Source organism: Hemitrygon akajei, chromosome 10, assembly GCF_048418815.1.
Source record: "Hemitrygon akajei chromosome 10, sHemAka1.3, whole genome shotgun sequence".
NCBI classification, from domain to species: Eukaryota; Metazoa; Chordata; class Chondrichthyes; order Myliobatiformes; family Dasyatidae; genus Hemitrygon; species Hemitrygon akajei.
This window is the reverse complement of record NC_133133.1, coordinates 132,326,201-132,343,604: the sequence shown is the minus strand read 5'-3', so window position 1 is coordinate 132,343,604 and position 17,404 is coordinate 132,326,201.

The window sequence follows — 17,404 nt, the reverse complement described above, 5'->3', positions numbered from 1 at the left end:
TATTTTGGGTAAAAATGAGGCTTCCCTTCCAGTTACAGACATACTGACCAATACATGGGCCTGTGCCTTCGAATATAGAGGGTAAATGGATAACATTGTTTCAATCATCCCTTATTGCCTTCAGTGAAAGTGAAAACGGAGAGGAGTGTGCAATAAGCTACTCACTAGAGATTGGACAATCATACAAAATGAACCAAATCAAAACAGCCTACACAGGTCACACTGCAGCTCCACCATTTGGAACCAGTGTTAGAAACAGCCTGAGTTTCATGGAATGACCTCTGTATGCGTCCTTCCCCCATCACACACACTGTGGTTGTTAGCCTCATTACTTGTGCTCGGCTCTGCTGTGTGCCCTGTTGTTCGAATGCAGCATTCTTGACAAGGCTGCCTCTGATTTTACGAAAGTAGGAGTCTGCAAGCCAATGAAAGATTTGAGAATCAGCATTTAGCACAGTGCAGTTGCTTCCAATTGCAGGTACACATTATTGAAAGTGGACATTCCTTAGATGTAGGCTGCTTACTCGAGACTGAGGAAGGGACTTGGGTGAGTGACTGCTATCACTGTATTTCTTTAATATAAAAGAACCAAAGATTGAACTGATAGCATCGGGAAATGTAGAAGAAGCTTGACCCAGATGCAGAGCAATGGAGACAATTTAGCAATGAGCAGTAACTTTACGAATAAACTGCAAAATAACAAGCCACATGGGGCCACAAAACAAGAGAGAATGAATATGACTAGTCAACAAAGGTAACTGAAGGCTAAAGGCAGCTGGTTGAGGCTGTTTGGTTCGATGGGGAGAACAAGGACTATAGATGAGAGCTGGGTTTAAACAGGACCGGGCACGTTGAGGGCAGGCAGTGAGGAACTGATGTACATCTGAGATAAAGGTGGGCCATCAGAACTGGCGTGGCAGAAAATCCAGAGTTTGCTTTGCACCAGGATCGCTGGAGAGGGACAAGGACTGGGTCTTCTGGAGTACCTCAGAGCACATGGCTGCTAGTGCATACGCCAGGTTGTCAGTTGTGTCGGACAGAGCAGGTTTGTGCGGTATGGTCTGGCAGGTCTGATTCTCAAGATCCTAGACGATCAGGACAAAGATATGCAAGGATAGAGTGATGGGCTGAGGGTCGATCTCTGTTTCAGCTGGGTCAAACTGTCATGATAGGGCGCCCACCTTAGTGTTCTTGGAGTCGGGTCAGACTTTCAGCCTTTTCAGCTGAAGCAGGACCTTATTTTAAGATCTCTAAGTTAAAACAACCTTATTTTTCTCTACACACTAGCATATTGTAAACACCTTTGCTGGTGAATTACTCAGCAAAATATGAGCTAAGAGTATCCACCATGTCCTTCTCTCCTTAATTTAACACCCCACCATTACTCCTATTATATACTTAGCTTTCTCCTTGACTTTTTGTACTACTAAAGTATTGAAAAAAATTTCTTAAGGTCAATCTTAGCAATATCAGCAATATCCTTCTCAACATGCTTTTTGGCAATCCAAATTTCCTTCTTGACTACAGCCGTCATAATTTCTAAAGCCCTGTGGTTAACACCATTACTATTTTTTTGGATTCCTTGTATAGCCGTCTGTTCTTCAATAATTTTTATGTATATCTTTATTCATTTATATAGTTGATTTATTGTTTTTATTCCTTCACCTGACCTTGGGTACGAACATTTCCTACACTGTGTGTATTACCTCTTTAATTCAACCCCATTGTTCCTCAGCTGAAACAACTTCAAGCAGTTCCTTTCAGTTTACCTTCTGAAGTCTTTGCCACATCTGCCCAAACTTTGCCTTTCTGAAATTCAATTTAATGGCTTTGGTTTTTACTGATATATTCACCCCCAAAAACAATGTTATGATCACTTGCTCCTAAATTCTCAACAACTTCCAAGCTCCAAATTCTATCCTGATTGTTACAGAATATCAAATCTAGACATGCCTCCCCTCTTGTTGAATCAACAAACATTCATTCAATTACTCAATGAATTCACTTTCCAGTCATCCATTAGTCACTTGGTTCTCATTCAATATTTGGGAAATTAGTCACCCATAACTATAACATCACCCTCAGAACTTGCTTTTTTAATATTTTTAATATTGTTTATTAGAATCACTAGCAACATGAGGGGTCTATAACATACTCCTAATGTTATTCCTTTATCCTTATGGCTTTCAATTCTCACCCAGATATCTTCACCAAGTCTGGATTCATCTCCTGTCACAAGCAACCTCATGTTTAATTTCTCCCTTATGTATTTGGCCAATTGTCCACCTGTATGATCTTGCCTATCTTTCTTTAGTAAAGTATATCCATCGATACTGTATTCATCAGCATCCTTTGAGGTCAACCAAGCTTCAGTTATTGCTATTATATTATAATGATTTGTACATGTATATTATTCCAGCTCATTTATTTTATTCTTAATACTTATTACATTTATACAGACTATTCTTCATTTATTGCTGATGTTTTTCATCTTATTCCGACCTACTCTTATATTTTTGAAGCCTATAATCTGTTTCTGTGTTAATATGTTATTCTCCAATAAGGTGTTGGCATCCCAGACAGTGCATAGAGAGCTGCTGGATCTGCTGATCTATCCCAGTCTACTAGACAAAGGTTTGAGTCAATACTTTTATTTTGGGCATGCCTACATGACCTGCATGTACTGTATTCCTCCAACACTTTAACTGTCAGCTTTAATAATACAATAACTCTCAATCCCCATGTAAGGCAACCCCTGTCAAGGGCAAGTTCATCCCAGCGTTAGTGAAAATAGAGGAACTGGAGTTTATGCTGCACATTCCAGATATTTTGGGTGGCCATGTAGACCTGAGACAGTGTGGAATCTTTTCTGGTTTCCCTTTGGATCATCTCTGCTGTAATTTCTGTGACTTCTGACTTGTGTTAGGGAGCATACATCAAGAGGAGTGTCCTCTTTTGTAATTTTTTTTCAGGTATTTCCTTTTCCAAGGGTGAACGGGACATTACATCAGTATTTACATGTTTAGTTGTCCTCGAGTTCGACCTTGTAATGGTGTCCTCCAAGAGACAAAGCCCACCTCTGCATTCACACTGCTGTTGCTAGTGGAAAAAACCTCCTGTGAATTGCAAAGGGACACCAGTGGATGATGATCAGTAATGATGGTAAACACTCCCCTGTACAAGCACTGATTGAATGGATTTGCACTCAAACCAGACTCAAATTCTCTCTGTCAGTCCATGTGTCATTGTTCTCTGCAGCGGTAAGGGAATGTGATGCAAATGTGGAGCATACATTTCCATCACTCACAGCATGTGACATGACTGTGCCTGCACCATAATGTGAAGCATCACAATCAAGCTTCACTGGATGCTGTCATCATAATGTGTGAGTGCAGCATCTGACATCACCATTTCCTTTATCTTTTTAAAGCCACCTCACCCTGCTTTGTTCTTGCCATTTCATTTCAAAGTGAGGCAATGAGTTCAATGGGTGCGGTACAGTAGCCATGTTTGGCAGGAACCTGTTATAGCAAATGACAAATCCTAAAAAGGACCACAACTGTGACATATCCTTTGGCCTTGGGGCATCCAATACTGCTTGAATTTTCTTAGCACACTTGTGTAATCCTTGCGTCAATGGTGTGAACATAGTGGGTGACGCTTGGTTTAAGGAATTCACACTTGTGATGTGTTCTGAGCTCATAATCTTGTAATCTTCTAATCGTTTTAGATTTATCTTGAAATTCTGGAAATGTGCCTTGCCATCTTCACCGGTAACAATGATGTCATCCAGGTATTGCTGAGCACCTGGGCAGCCTTGCAGCCCCTGGTCCTTAGCTTTCTGCCAGACTACTGGTGCAGCTGCTACTCCAAAAATGAGCTAGTTGTAGCCAGTAAGCCCTTCATGAGTGTATATGGTGAGAAACACTTTGGACTCTTCTTCCATCTCTGTCTGTAGGTAGACAGGCCTCAGCTGTCAATTTTGCTGATGTGTTTTCCTCCAGAAAGGTTTGAAAAAATATCTTCTACCCTTGGCAGAGGGTATTGATTTACTTTCAGTACTGTGTTGACGGTGGCCTTAATATCACTACAGGTCCTGACAGACCCATTCTTCTAGGCTACTGGGAACACTGGCATTGCCCATGGGCTCCACTCAAACTTGAAAAGAATTCCTTCAGCCTCCATGCAATCTGGCTCACTGGCTACTTTATCATAGATGGTATAAGGAACCAGACAGGCTTTGTAAAACTTGGGTGTGGCATTTTCATTTAATACTATTTTACCCTTGATATGTTTGAGATTTCCAATGCCATCCTTGAACATTGCTGTGGCATTATCCGGTACCGTTCTTAATTCCCTTTCAGTTGACTCCATTGCAAGGGATGTGGCATGAAATGGTGAATGGATCTCCCATCAAGTTGTTGGTTCAGCCACTCTCAACCCAGATGCTAGCCCTCCTGTTTTTAACACATACAATCCCAATGTGTCTTCTGGGTTGTTGTATTTCATTGTTACAAATGTCATTCCCAGAGGAGTTATCTTTTCTCCAGTATAAGCTATTAATGAGTTACTTACAGGCTTCAGTGTCTTTGAAATGCCATTCATAGAAGCATAGAAAACCTACAGCACAATACAGGCCCTTCGACCCACAAAGCTGTGCTAAACATGTCCTTACCTTAGAAATTACCTAGGGTTACCCATAGCTCTCTGTTTTTCTAAGCTCCATGTACCTATCCAGGAGTCTCTTAAAAGACCCTATTGTATCTTCCACGCACTCACCACTCTCTGCGTAAAAAACACCTCTCATCATCTTATACACCTCTATCAGGTCACCTCTCATCCTGCGTCTCTCCAAGGAGAAAAGTCCAAGTTCACTCAACCCATTCTCATAAGGCATGCTCCCCAATCCAGGCAACATACTTGTAAATCTCCTCTACACACTTTCTATGGCTTCCACATCCTTCCTGTAGTGAGGCAACCAGAACTGAGCACAATACTCCAAGTGGGGTCTGACCAGGGTCCTATATAGCTGCAACATTACCTCTCAGCTCCTAAACTCAATCCCACGATTGATGATGGCCAATGCACCGTATGCTTTCTTAACCACAGAGTCAACCTGTGCAGCAGCTGTGAGCGTCCTATGGATTTGGACCCCAAGATCCCTCTGATCCTCCACACTGCCAAGAGTCTTACTATTAATACTATATTCTGCCATCATATTTGACCTACCAAAATGAACCACCTCACACTTATCTGGGTTGAATTCCATCTGCCACATCTCAGCCCAGTTTTGCATGCTATCAATGTCCCACTGTAACCTCTGACAGCCCTACACACTATCCACAACACCCCCAACCTTTGTGTCATCAGCAAATTTACTAACCCATCCCTTCACTTCCTCATCCAGGTCATTTATATAAATCACAAAGAGTAGGGGTCCCAGAACAGATCACTGAGTCACACCACTGGTCACTGACCTCCATGTAGAATATGACCCCTCTACAACCATTTTTTGCTTTCTGTGGGCAAGCCAGTTCTGGATCCACAAAGTAATGTCCCCTTGGATCCCATGCCTCCTTACTTTCTCAATAAGCCTTGCATGGGGTACCTTATCAAATGCCTTGTTGAAATCCATATACACTACATCTACTGCTCTTCCTTCATCAATGTGTTTAGTCACATCCTCAAAAAATTCAATCAAGCTCTTAAGGCATGACCTGCCTTTGACAAAGCCATGCTGACTATTCTTAATCATACCTCTCCAAATGTGCATAAATCCTGCATCTCAGGATCTTCTCCATCAACTTACCAACAACTGAAGTAAGACTCATTGCTCTATAATTTACTGGGCTATCTCTACTCCCTTTTTTGAATATGGGAACAACATCTGCAACCCTCCAATCCTCCAGAACCTCTACCGTCCCCACTGATGATGCAAAGATCATCGCCAGAGGCTCAGCAGTCTCCTCCCTCACCTCCCACAGTAGCCTGGGGTACATCTCATTGGGTCCCAGTGACTTATCCAACTTGATGCTTTCCAAAAAACTCCAGCACATCCTCTTTCTTAATAGTTACATGCTCAAGCTTTTCACTCAAACTCATTTTGTGGAATACCTGTAACAACTGAGCCAGTGTCCAATTCCACTGTAATTAATTTGCTGTTCACTTCTGATGTAAGCCATAATTGCTTGTCTATTGTTAATTTTCACATTGTAAATCTCAAGGCTACCCTACTCTTTTTGAAAATACAACCTGACTTTTTAATGTTTTCTCTTCCCAGCGCAGTCCATTTATTTTTGTCTGCCCAACCTGTTCTTTTGTTGCATTTTCTGCAAGTTTTCCCTTTAAACCTGCATTGATCTCGTGTATGTGAACCCCTGCCACACAGTAACACAATTTGTTTGGCCAGGCCTGTTTCTGTTTAGATGTTGCAATTTTGTTCATGCTCACCTTCATTCCTGACTGCATCTCACTTGCATCTCTGGCTGCTGTTTCTATTGATGTGTCTATTTAAACTGCTCTTTTAAATGAGTTGTGCTTCAATAAGGAGTCATTTTGAATGTTTTCTTGTAAGATTCTACAAGCTAAATGATTTCTCAATGCAACAGCAAGCCCATGTCTGAACAGACAATGCTCAGACTATTTCTTCAGTTCGGCCCACATACGCTGAAATGAACTCACCTTCCTTTTGATTCTGCTTATGAAACCTAAAGCATTTTGCAATCAACAATGGTTTCAGTTCTACAATTTTCTTGCATTACTTTTATGATATCAGCAAAGCTCATTTTAGCTGGTTTGGTTGGAGCAATTAAACTTCTAAGAAAACATATGGTGTTCTACCTACTACACTCAGCAAAACTGGCCCTCACTTTGCACTAGCTATCTTAATTGCTTCAAAATACTGCTCAATTCACTCAGTATACATATTCCAGTTATATCGGGCAATAGAATGCATCTACCTTTCTAATGTAGTCAGCCATTTCTGCTTTGTTAATTTCTGGTTATCATAACTGGGTTCTCATTGTTTATGAACGGGTAAATTTGTCCATTTTCTGCCTTTTTAAAAAAATTGACCGTATTGCCCTCTTACAAAGAAAGCATGCTGCACTTTCTTTTAAAACTTAAACATCTTGCTGCACTTTTTAAAAACTCAGATGTCTCACTGCACTTCAACAGGTTCATCTCAGGTTCAGTTTAGAACTTGTAACTACAAAACATAAAAGTAATTGGAAGAAAATCATGGGAAAACTGAGAGAACATATACACTTTCCTTTACTTTTAGCAAGGTGCACGCAAACAATGTGCTAATGTAATGACATATGCCATTCACGTTTTTTTATATATAGAACCTGTCAATAATTATCTCATCAAATAAATAATGTTTAATCAAACACATCTACAGTATTGCTCAAATATTACTGAAATATTAAATACACAACACGATACTGAACACATCTATGATGTTAATGGCTAAATTAAAGGTGCTGATGAATCGGCATATAAAAAGGAGATTGAGAATGTGATAGAATGGTGCCACAACAACATTTCTCTCAACGTTGCAAAACCAACGTGCAGATTATTGACTACAGAGGGAAGAACCTGGAGGTCAATGTGCCAGTCATCATGAGGGGATCAGTACTTTAAATTCCTTGGCACTATCATATCAGAGGATCCATCCTGGAACTAGCACTTCAGTGTTATCACAAAGAAGGTACACCAGCGCCTTTACTTTCTGAGAAGTTTGCATAGATTTGGCATGTCATCTTAAACTGACAAACTTATACAGATAGACAGTGGAGAGTATCCTGAATATTTGCGTCCTGGCCTGATATGGAAGCATCAATGCCCAAGAATGGAAAGGTGTACAGTAGGTGATGGATACTGCCTAGTCCATCACAGGTAATGCTCTCACCACCACTAAGCACATTGAGAAGGAGTGCTGCTATGAGAAAGCAGCATACATCATCAGGGATGGTGGCTCCACAACCATCCAGTCCAAGCTCTCTTCTCACTACTACTACCACCAATGGATAGGAGGTACTTAGGTCTCATGCCACCGGTTGTTAACCTACAACCATTAAGTTCCTGAGCTAGCACAGATAACTTCACTCACCTCAATTCTGAACTGATTCCACAAAGTGTAGACTCACTTTCAAGGACTCTACAACTCATGTTGTCAGCATTGATTATTTATTTTTATCTTTGCAGTTTGTCTTCTTTTGCCTGTTGCTTGTTTGCCAGTGATCGTTTATTGTATTTATAGTTTTCCATAAATTCTATTGTATTTCTTTACTTTCCTCGATTCCCCACAGGAAAGTTAATCTCAAGGTTGTATATGGGGACATATATGCACTTTGATAATAAATTTACTTTGATTTTGAACAAATAATCTGGTAAACACACACACACACAAACTTTTTGGAAGCGATGTTCATACTGTGTATGCTAATTAACTGATTATTAATAATAATTGTAACTTAAAAGTCATGCTGCTTGTGAATGCTTGAAGCAAATGTTGAAACAGAGCACAAACAATCTTTATTATCTCATTTCTGGATAATTAACATCTTAATGACTCATCTACCTGATGCATACTGTAATAATATGTAATACTCTGGGAACATAGTTCTTCTCCATGTCCAGCATCTGAAAATGTGATTGTCTTCTTCACTCAACACTTTGCCTTTTACGTTATTTAATAAATCCCATACACCATACCATAATTGATAGTTAATATCATACCACCACAACATATTTAATTGTTAACACTATACCTTTAATTTTACCATTTTATTATTCAAACCCAGTCTCCAACTGAGAATATTAGAGAATATCAGAACTTTGAATACATGTACACCAAGCTCACTTTCTTTCAAGGGATGTTCATTCTTTGTAGGCTGCTAGTGTTGCCTCTGTTTAAAGATCTGGATATCCATGACTCACTGTATCTTGTGGGCATTTCTGACTTTTGAATGAGAATCAGTATATACCTACTGTTTAATTTAAGTTGAAATGTGGTGTTTTATGACAACAGTGGAATGCAAAGACATAAAATTGTTGTAAATTACAAAATAAAGGAATAGTGCAAAAAGAAAAGGAACAATGTGGTAGTGTTCATCTTTCTTCTGTTCTCTTACAGCCATTTTTGCTTAGAAAACAAAAGTCTTCTTGTTTCCCCAGTACACCTCATTTAATTGTACTTGCAGAGTTAAAGTGGATTCCTTTGTGGATTTGTTTATGATGTTCCCACATGTGAGTGAACTCTCTAAGTGAAGTGTTGCTCTTTAAAGTCTCGCTCTGTACATTTTAAAACTTTGTCTGCATAGCTTTCAGACAAGAACACTGTCATCCATTCTCATTGAATGGAAGGCTTGATTTACCTCTGTTTGGTTCTCAGTGGGGAGGTTCACTGACGATTGGAGTTAGACTGTTGTTCTTATTCCTGTCCATTGCGACTTGTTACTGGGAGCACTATTTAAAAGAACTAGTCCTCCTTTTTCTTCACAAGTCTCTTGGTAAATTGCTTCTCTCTTCCAGAGTAAAGGGTTTCTGTCAATTTTAATTTGCCTTTCTGTCAGCGTGCTGCAGCTGACTTAATGTTGTTAGTGTTGTATATTGATGTTGTCAGATAAGATGATCTTGGGGACAAGAATGAATCATAAGAATATAAAATGTAGGAGCAGAAGTTAGTTATTCAGCCCATCAACTGCACTGCTATTTATCAAAATCACAGCTGACTCACTATTGCACAGTTCCATTCCACTGCACTATTTCTCTAATATCCAGAACTCCTTCATTTCAATGAATTCTTTTATAGAATTCTTGCAGCTCTCTGCGATTGGGAATTCCAATCACCACCTCAGAATAAAGAAATTTTTCTTTATCTCAGTCCTAGATTCTGTCTCAGATGCTTGGTTTGATACTATGACTGCGGATTCTGGAGACCTTCCTTTTGTACAAAGTTGATCCCGGGGAATGAAAGGCTTTAACTCTGAAGAGTGTTTGATGCATCTGGTTCTGTAATCAGTGGAGTTCAGAAAGATAAGGGGGTTTTCATTGAAACATATCAAATACTGAAAAGCCAGGAGAGAGTGGAAGTGGAGAGTGTGTGTGTGTAGTGTAGGCCTCCGTTAGTCTCGATAGACCATGGATTTGCACCTTGGAAAGTTTCCAGGGTGCAAGCCTGGGCAAGGTGTTTTTGTTTATGGAAGACTGGCAGTTGCCCAAGCTGTCAGTCTCCCCTCTCCACGCCACCGATGTTGTCCAAGGGAAGGGCATTAGGACCCATACAACTTGGCACCAGTGTCGTCGCAGAGCAATGTTTGGTTAAATGCCTTGCTCAAGGACACACACACAGCCTCAGCCAAGGCTCAAATTAGCGACCTTCAGATCACTAGACAAACGCCTTAACCACTTGGCCACGCACCAACACTAAGTGGAGAGTACACTTCTTTCTGGATGAGGAAATTCCCCCTCACCTCAGTTTTAAAAGTACTTCCCTTTATTCTGAGGCTGTACCCGCAGATCCTGGACTTTCCTTCCAACGGAAAAGTGGAGAGTACATTTCCATTGGAAGGAAAGTCCAGGATCTGCGGGTATAGCCTCAGAATAAAGGGAAGTACTTTTAAAACTGAGGTGAGGAGGAATTTCTTCAGCCAGAGGGTGGTGAATTTATGGAATTTGTTGCCAAAGAGAGTTGTGGAGACCAAGTCATTGGGTATATTTAAGTTTGATTGGCACTTGACTAGTAAAGGGGTGAAAGGTCAGAGAGAGGGCAGAAGAATGGGATGATTAAATAGTAGAGTAGACTCAATGTGCTGAATGGCCGAATTCTGCTCCTGTATCTTTTGCTGTTGTGGCTGTTTCCAAATGCCAGTTCAGTTGCATGAGTTGTGGTTGTTTTACCTGGCACCTGTCCCTTCCCTCACTTTCGACTATGATCGAGAAAAAACTTCTAACAATGAATTTGCATTTTAAAGAGAGATTTTAGTAATGTTGATGGGAATCGTATCCAGTGTGAACTTCCTCACAAGCAATGAGTGGTATGGGCAATATGCTTGTAATGTTACCGCCTTATAGATATGACCCACAATGAGACTTTGCTATCTCCTTTGAAAACAACCCCACAACATTAATGCAGTAACAACCTGATCAACAAAACAATGAGTTCAAAGGGAGAAAGTTGAGCCTGAGAAGGATATAATTAATAGCAAAACTTTGTCAAGTACATATATTTTCAACAACTGTTTCCCTTTTCATATTACAAAAGCAACACCATTTCTAATTTGGAATGGAGAGGTGCAAGATCTATCCTAAACCTGTAGGAGAATAACTTGTATGTTTTTTCATTTCAATTATGTAATTTCCCAAAACTTCTAACAATCAAGAGACACAGGTTTGTAATTTTTCCCAACTGGTGAAACACAGTTTGAACTTTCATTAGATATTAGATAAAGTGTGACATAATGGACAGTTCGTAAATCTCGAAATTAAAGGGTACGGATAAGCTGTAGAAAGCAACCATGACTGTTTAATTCCTCAGGGAAGTAGAGATTCCCATGGTTGAGACAATATATGTTGATCTATTAGGTTCATATTAATGACCCATATGAAAAGTACACAATTTTAGTTAGGTAACTTAAAACTTGGTGAACAATGAAGAACATTGTGATAGAATTGAGGAAGGTATAAGTCTGAAATGGATTAACACTAGAGGCAAAAACTGTGTGCAGGAAGATGTGAACAAGTGCAACTCATGGAAGGAAAATGATTAAACAGAACCAACAGGATACAGGGACAGTTACCTCAGAATACATAGCTTTGAAGGCAGAAAACAATTTTATAATTTGCTGAATAGATTATGCAAGAGAACTAATTTACATTGAAATGAATATAAAAGTAAGGAGATCATAGTAACTCATTATAAACCTCTGGTTACTATATTCAGTTCTAGATAACCAATTTGAAGGAGGTCTTGCTTCTAAACCACTGCAGAAGAGGCTTATTGGACTGGGAGTGAAAAATCTTGTTTAACCTAGAGTGGGCATGATCTACAATTGCTTGACGACGATGTGATAAGAAGAAGTGAAGGAAGCAACTGAGGCAGAACTCACCCATTTCATAATAAATGTTGAAGTTTGTGCTTGGTGTGTGTGGACCAGAATGGAAATGGACCCACACGTTAGTGCAGTTGGAGACACGAAATGTGCCGATGCCTACGTCTTCCTCAGTCAAGTTGAATTGCACGCCTTGATCAGGATTCATTCCACAGCTGAAGGAGATGTGATCTTCCTGGGAAGTCACAGTCAACAAGTTCACCCTGAAACGGATTCCTGCGGGAAAAACGTGTCCTAATTAGTTGCAGCTCCATTTCTCAACAGTTGACACATGGTTTCAGACACAGTCAGTGCTACACATCCCTTTAATTTGTAGGGATGCACCTGTCTCACATTATGCATTCGAACCTTTGAATCAAAATGCTGTGAATACAAGCTATCCTTCAGAGTCCAGGCCTGGAACTTCATGCAGTATTGACAACATGCTGCATTGTTAACAACTTGGTGGAGGACTGCAGGTTCTCTGCCTGGAAAAAAAACTGAACCAAGTCCTATCATTTCTCTCAGATATACTCTAACAAAGAACTTCGGAACTAGAGAGTTCTCACAGTGACTTCAGCCAGTAACGATCCCCCAGCAATCAGATCTGGCTACTATCACAGCACTGCTTGTGATTTCTGCCTGTGTGCAATGGAGTGTCTTGTTTCCCATTTTACAACTGGATCACCCCCTTGAATTGTTTCGCTCTAAGGTTGCCCTAGGCAGGGAAGGTAGTTGGGATAAGCTCCCACTGTCTATTAAATGCTCTCAATGATATGAGTCTCAAACTGTTTCTGACAACCAAGCTCCTGGTCTTCATGTGTGGACCAGCTACTAAGTCCGGCAGGACTGTTTCTACCGACAGAAGGGGAAAATGTGGGTTATTGGTGCCTTAAAACCTTCAGGCAGATGGGGCTTGACAGTCATGGTTGGCAGCTCATCCAGGAGAAGGAAAACTTTGATCTCAAACCTCGGCTCACTTCCTTGCAACTGTACCCACTCATGAGGAAGACTTTAGGAATAAACCCAAAGAAAAATCTAGCCCTGGAGTCCCTAAGGCAGTCTTATGTTGAGTTCAATGCTAACCAGCAACTCCTGTAATGCCCCTGGTGCCAAACTGCATTGGTCTGTGCCGTTCCTTTGGATTCACCGGCTGTGTGCTGAGAGGGCATGGGCAACAGTTTGCTCTCCACATGGTTCTTCCCTGGCTTGCGTATCATGTAGTCAGCTGGGACTCAACATCCATGGTTAACCCTGACAAATGGAGGGCCCAATGCTTATAATACAGTAGAATTGGCAGTCTACTTGAATGTTACTTTTAACATTGCTTCACACACAAAATGCTGGAGGAACTCAGCAGGTTAGGCAGCATTAATGGAAATGAATGAACAGTCAACGTTTTGGCCAAGACTGTTCTTCAGGACTGGAAAGGAATGGGGAAGGTCAGAATAAAAAGGTGGGGGGAGGAGAAGGAGGATAGCTAGAAGGTGATAGGTGAAGCCAGCCTGGTGGGAAAGGTAAAGGACCGGAGAGGAAGGAAGCTGATAGGATCCTGAATGATCCTTCCTGAAGGATTTCAAAATAAATCCATTAGGCATTCCTGTGAACATGTCTGGAAGAATAATCTTGTTCTGATTTTTTTCTCTCTGTGACCATGTTTTGCTGCTCAAGTATGTGAAAACTAGAGAATGGAGGAATGATTTCCATAGCCCAGGTTATAGTGTGTACAGCAGCAATCATTACTAAATGCTATGGTTGACATCAAGTAACCAAAGGCAGAGTTTTGAAATAGATGGATGAGTCTGGAACACCAGTGACAAAAACTCTTTGAAACTCTTCAATATACATCTGGATTGTGGAGCTAGCTCTTCCTTTCCTAAACAGCATCTGCTCTCTCATCATCTGATGATGCACCTGTCATGACTGTTGCTTTATCTTTGGAAACAGAGTGTTACCTGTGTACAGGTGAGTGGAGTTAGACACCTGGACCAGGTTGAAGAACCAGTACATGTCTGCACTATGCTGGTAGTAGCGGTGGAAATTATTGGACACGATGAAACCAGATACACAGGGACAGGGATTCCTTGAAAGAGCCTGCAGATCCACAGTTCCTGGGATAATTTCTGGTGGGCAAAAGCAACCTGAAACCAAAGAAAGACAACATGAATCACTGAACAACCATGAATTCCTTTTTGTCCTTTCCTATAACCCACTGTTTTACATTTATTCACACAATGATCACCAGCATTTAAACAGAACAGCCTTTCCATCCAAGCATTAGGGAGAAAAGCTGCCCTAATCAATCGTCATGAATGACATCTGATATATCATGGGCAAGGAGGCTGAGGTTCCTATTTTGTTACTCACCTTCACAGTGTGTCCCGTTCCCTCTGTAATAGGATTTGCACTCACAGTGGTAGGAACCCATCGAGTTCAGACACTGAGCATTGCTGTCACACTGATTCAGCGCCGGATCCGCACACTCGTTGACATCTGAAAAGAGTAGATAAATAAACAATCAGAGGTGGAGGGAAGGTGGAAGAGGAGAGTGGACCTGGTTATAATTTTTGTCTGCATAGCCAGGCTGCAATGTGTCCTGTAGTCATTCCAACAGCTCAGAGATGTAACGAACAACTAATATAAAAGGTCAAATATCACGCTATCAGGACTTTCTGTTTCTTCAGAAGCAATCTTATTTCATCAAAGTCTATCAGACCACAGAGTGCAGGTTTCCACTATTGGCCATGTCATGAAGTAGGGGTCACAGTACCAGGAGAAGGGTAAGGAGTTCAGGGCTGATAAATTGAAACTTCTTCAGTCACTGGCTAGAATTATGTTTGAGAAAGAGAGGGAGAGGTTTTTAGACACAAAAGCATCGTGGAGTATGGGGAGACAGCAGGTTTACAGCAGTGAGTCAGAGGATCATATTCATTGAGAGGACAGATCTATAGGGATGATTAACCTACCCTGACTCTCATTATTCTACATCTCAACAAGTTATGTCATGGGTACCAGACCTACAACAACGGGTCCTAATTTAAAAAAGGAAAAATATTTGGTGTGAGTTCTTCAAGGATAAAAAGTAAAGAATCAAACCTGTGCACGTTGATCTGTTTCCGGGACTCAGGGTGTACCCTGGGTGACAGTCACAGTGGTAACTGCCCACCGTGTTCACGCAGAGCTGGGAGCAGCCGCCATTGTCCCGCAGACATTCATCCACATCTGAAAAGCAGGGGCATGTTATAACTACTAGGCTACAAGACAAAGGAACAGATTCTGTCATCCAAACTCAGCTGATTTATTTTATCCCTCAACCCCATTCGCCTGTCTTGGCCCCGTAACATTTCATGTACCTATCAACCACCATTTTAAATACACACGATGACTTGGCCTCCACAGCTGAATGTGACAATGAATTCCACAGAATCACCTCCCTCTGTCTACAGAAGTGCCTCCTCATTTCTGCACTAAAGAATGTTTGTTGTATTTTGAGGCTTTGCTTTCTGGTCTTACACTCTCACAGTAATGGAAGCAGCTTCTTCATGTCCACTCTATTTTGGCTTTTCAATAGCAAGCACAGGCCCAGAGCTATGAAGTATCCTCATATGTTAACCCTTTCATTCCTACCATCATTCTTATAAACCTCTTCTGGACCGTCTCCAATGCTAACATATCCTTTCTTAGATCTGGGGCCCAAAACTGCTCACATTACCACAAATTTATTCTGACTAATGTCATATAAAGCCTTAGGCATTACATTCTTGCTTTTCTATTTCCGTATTCTGGAAATGAATGCTAACATTGCATTTGCCTTCCTTACTAATGATTCAGCCTGCAAGTTAACATAGAACACAGACTGGAATGATGGGTTTAAGGGAGACCACAAATCTTGCTTTTAACGAAGGAAAATAATTGAAGTGAGTTATTTGAGGATGAAATGTAAAAAGTCAAACCTGTGCATGTTGTTCTGTTTCCGGGACTCAGGGTGTACCCTGGGTGACAGGCACAGTGGTAACTGCCCACCGTGTTCACACAGAGCTGGGAGCAGCCACCATTGTCCCGCAGACATTCATCCACATCTGAAAAGCAGGGGTTTGTTAGACTCAATTTTATTTTCAGTAAAGGCCATTGATGTTCCAATAATATAATGCCACATGTTTCAGATTACCTGTGCAGTTTTCATGTTTTTAAAACTAAAATGTTGAGGTTATTTTACACTTGAAAGGAAGTTGAGAGATCAAATCAAAAGACATTTTAATCAAACAGTTGGTTAATGATATGAGAGGGGGAGGGAGATCCATTGATAAAGAAGTGTGAGAGGGAGAAGGAGGTGTAACAATGAGGGAGTGAGGGGATGAAATAGGACAGAGAGAGGCAGGGTGAGGGGGATGGAGGAGTGGAATTGAGGTAGCAAGAGGGAGATGAGAGAAAAGGGGTGAGAGGGGAGAGTGATGGGAGATGGGGTAGGGGCAAATGGAAAGGGGGAAGAGGGAGGAATGGAGGGACTGTGCGTGGAGCAAGAGGGGAAGTGGGAAGGGGAGGAGGAGAAGTAGGGAAAGAAGAGGGTGATGGAGACGGAGAGAAACAGCAAGAGCAGCGATTATCTCCCTGTGTCTTTATTTGTTGTGAAAAGAGCTTCCCACCCTAATCCAGTCCCCCTGCACCAGGACAACAATCCGTCAAGCCACAACTTGCAAATTCAACATGGTGTTGCTTAAATGTGGTGAGGGTTTCTGCCTTTACCACTGTTTCAGGTGGAAAGTTCCAGACCCACCAGCCTCTGTAAGAGAGAAAAAAGACCACCTTCCCTCTAAAACTTTTACAAATTACTTTGACTCAATGACCCATTGTATTGAATCCACCTCAAAGGGAAATTAGAGGAGGATTAGTACTATGCAATGAACCTTGCCTCTCAGAGAGTATTTTGGAGACAGTGACCAACTCACAGAACATAGACACAGAATATTACACCACAGTACAGACACTTTGGCCCGCTAAGTTTTGCTGACCTTTTAACCATCTCTAATACCAATCTCACCCTTCCCATTTACATAGTCTTCATAGGCCTGGGGACCTAAAGTACGTGAGATAGGGGATGTCCTTAAAGAATACTTTCTCTCTTTCTATCATGCATATTGCTATCTAAGATTTTCTTAAATGTCCCTAATTATTTGCTTTTACTACTACCCCTGCATGGCATTCCACACACCCATCACTTCCTGTAAAACGTTTACTTCTGACATCCTCCTGATGCTTTCCTACAATCACCTTAAAATTATGCTCCCTCATATTACCATTTCTGCCCTGGA